This window comes from Sorex araneus, chromosome 10 (assembly GCF_027595985.1).
Source record: "Sorex araneus isolate mSorAra2 chromosome 10, mSorAra2.pri, whole genome shotgun sequence".
In the NCBI taxonomy this organism is placed as follows: Eukaryota; Metazoa; Chordata; class Mammalia; order Eulipotyphla; family Soricidae; genus Sorex; species Sorex araneus.
In genome coordinates this window covers 31,772,218-31,775,746 of record NC_073311.1, presented here as the reverse complement: position 1 = coordinate 31,775,746, position 3,529 = coordinate 31,772,218, and the positions used below count along the sequence as shown (strand labels likewise).

The 3,529-nt window shown below is 42.9% G+C and overlaps 1 pseudogene; it reads left to right on the top strand.

Annotated features, from left to right (window-relative positions):
• Positions 1 to 1,464: 1,464 nt before the first annotated feature.
• On the top strand, positions 1,465 to 2,203 carry LOC129399147 (tubulin beta-8 chain-like; annotated as a pseudogene).
• The last annotated feature ends 1,326 nt before the right edge of the window (positions 2,204 to 3,529 follow it).

Genomic DNA, 3,529 nt, shown 5'->3' with positions numbered 1-3,529 from the left:
TCCAAACAGAACTGAAAAAGAGATCTTCAAAACAGTAGGGTAGAGGTAGGCGGGAAGAAAGAGATGTACTGATGAAACAATCAGGTTGGGTCAATAGAAAGGAAAAGATCAAATTATTCACTAATATACAAACAAGGACCTGATTTAAGCCAATATAAACTTTGAGTGAATTACTTTCTTTATCTGTAGAAATTAAAAATAAATATTTGCTTTGCTACACACATATTTAAAACTCCCAATAAACTTTGGAAAAACATTTTATTATGATTGTCATTGTTATTTCCCTATCTCTAAATAAGGACATAGAAGTTAAGCTAACAAAGATAGAGAGTGTTTGGGTTTTTTTTTTAATTATAAAAGAAAAAAACAACCTAAATTCTGGAGGCTGAGGAAGTAGCTCAAGGACTGGAATGCATGCCTGATGAATAAAGGACCTGAGTCCCCGAATTATAAGGCCCCATGTGCGCCACCGGGAACTCTCCTCCCCACCACACACACACACACACACACACACCTACGCACCCCCAAAATAACAAAAAAAAAAGAGCCTACACTTAAAGTCTCTTAAGAATAGAAAAATAACACTTTAATTATTTCAATTGGGTTTGTGTAATAAGTTAAACTGTAGATCGTCTTTAATAAGCTAAAATTTTACTTTCTGAAATCACTAGAAGAGGACAATTGTGCTATTCATTGTGTCAAAAAGGAAAAATAACATGGAGACAAGTGTACAAAAAAAAAAAGCTTTTACTCTGCTGTTTGTTGAAAAGGAAGCCCTATTACATTGGCAAAAACAGTCCTGCACTTTCCTTCAATGGAAAGAAATCAGTAAGTTCTCTGGAACAGGTTTGAATTGAGTGGAAAATAGCATCCTGGTGCAGAAGTAATAGTCATTTTAGATAAATAACCATTTGCTGCTTTTTGTTTGTTTTTTAATCTTGGTTAAACTGTTATCTTCCAGTTAGTAAAGAAAACTTGGCCTTGTTGCAGAGCTTTTTTTCTTTTAAAGAAAACATTCTGCCTCGTATAAAAAATCTGTCTCCTCAAGCTTGATTCTGGAGTTTGATTGCCCTCTATCAATGGGGGGATGGAGGATTGGGGAGCAGTAGGGAGGAGAACATGCTAGAAGGCACTGAGTAATGTCTCTCACCATTGAATTATATTTCCTCACCTAAATAGCAGGTAGGGCTGGAGGGCAAGAGGATGTATGTGCCTGCAAAGAATTTCTGAACGTTTCATCACTGAAATCTAAAGTTATGCTTTGGTAAAAAGCAGGGAGGCATCCAAATCAATTTAACACTTAATAGGGGGGTAAGCACAGAACCACTGAAACAAAACAGCCTAGAAAGCAATGGATTATAAACTTTCCACATGGTGAGAGTGCCTCAAAGACAGGCCAGCTGAAGACCATATATTTTTTTTTCTATGTTGCATATTTTCTACTACAGTTATGTCACTAGAGACATGTCTGCTTCCTGGGCCATCCTGGTGGATCTGGAGCTGGACACCATGGAGAGCATCAGGTATAGCCCAATGGGCCGGCTCTTCAGGCCAGACAACTTCGTGTTTGGCCAGAGGCCACGACACAGAGCTGATGGACACGGTGGTGGACGTGGTTCGGAGAGAGACGCAGAACTTGTTCAGGGCTCCCAGCTGATCCACTCACTGGTGGGGGCGGCACAGGCTCAGAGATGGGCGCCCTGCTGTCAACAAGATCCAGGACAAGTACCCACAATGTGACATCAATGCCTCAGGGAGCGCTACAACACCCCCTGGACGTCCACCAGCTGGTGGAAAACTCAGAGGAGACCATCTTTTACATGGACAATGAGGCCCTTTCATGATATCTGTTTGCACACCCTGAAACTACCCAGGCCCACCTACACAGACCTTAACCAGCTGAACTTGTCCACCATGAGCGGGGTGACCACTTGCTTGCACTTCCTAGGTGAGCATAAATCTGAGTAGCATCAGATGGCGATGAGCCCGGGGCCCTTTCCCAGACTGCACTTCTTTATCCCAGGCCTTGCCTGCCCTGACCAGCCAGGTCAGCCAGCAGTGCTATGCCAGGATGGTGCACGGGCTGGTCCAGCAGATATTTGATGCATGGAATATGACGGTGGCATGCCATCCGCACACTGGCTGCTACCTGGTCTTCCTTGGCTGTCATCTTCTGTCATCTTCCGGAGCCTCGTGTCCATGAAGGAGGTGGACTGATCTAATGTTCCAGATGTAAAATCAAGTCAGCAGCTATTTCTTTGAGTGGCTTCCCTATGACTTAAAAAACTGCCAGGCGTGACATCCCTCTTCCGGGCCTGGAAGTGTCAGACACCTTCATTCGAAACAACAGGACCTCTTGGAGCAGTTCTCGGTCACGTTCTGGTGCAAGGGCCTCCTGCACAGGAACATGGGCAAGGGTATGGACGACATGGAATTCGCGGAGGTCAAAAGCAACATCCTTAACCTGGTGTCCGAGTACCAACTGCACCAGAACTTCTTAGCAGAGGAGAAGGAATTCAAGGATGAGGAGGTGGTGGAGGTTTAAGGACTCTGCCATGTCATGCTCCCTTAGTGCTCTGCTTCACCCATCCATCCAGGGTGTTTGTTCTCTGTCTGGTAAGGTGCTGAATTTTGCTTTTCCATGCCACACTGTAGAGATGATGCTGTGCATCTCCTGGGCAGTCAGTATTGTCTCTAGTAATAAATAAATGAAGTAATAAATGTTTAGTAATAAAAGCACAACATTTTTAAAAATGGCTTTTTAAAAAATCCTCTCTGAAATGCCATCAATTTATTCCTTTACTAACCGTTATCCTCAAGACAGTATTTTAAGGGTATTCATATTTGAGGTTCTGCAATTAGAAAGTTGAAATTAAAAATTAAATATTGGTCCAGAGATATAATACAGACAGCAGTTAGGGCCTCTCCTTTGCATGCAGTTGACCCAGATTCAATCCCAAGTACCACATGAGTGATACCTGTCACACCAGTGAGCAGGGACCAGGGGTGATCCCTGGGTACAGAGCCAGGTGTAAGCCCTGTTCAACTCCAGATGTGATGAACCCCCCAAATAAATTTAAATATAGGTAGACTGCACACTATGTACTTTTCTTTGTTTTAATATCCAAATCCAAAATCCATCTTCAGAACTTCCATTATCTTATAAAACTTAAATTCATAAGTACCAACCACTTCTCTCACCCTCCTCAGTCTGTAAAGCCATCATTCCACCTTTTTAAAATTTTTACCCCCTTACTGGGAATAACAAACAGTGGGGCTACTGGAGTCACCTTACATATATGGGAGGCACTAGCATTTGAACTCACTGCCTTGTATTTGATGAGCTGAGTCATTTTCTAGGTCCCTCTTTTTTAAGAATCTATTTCTCCCATACCTCAGATGTTGTTGATGGTGTTGCGATTGTTTGGGAGATGGGGGTGGGGAACACTGGGACACACCTGTAGGATGACATTACTTTGTCCTCTCCCTCCTTGCCATGAGTAGCTTGTCTGGGTTTTTCCCAGAGTTT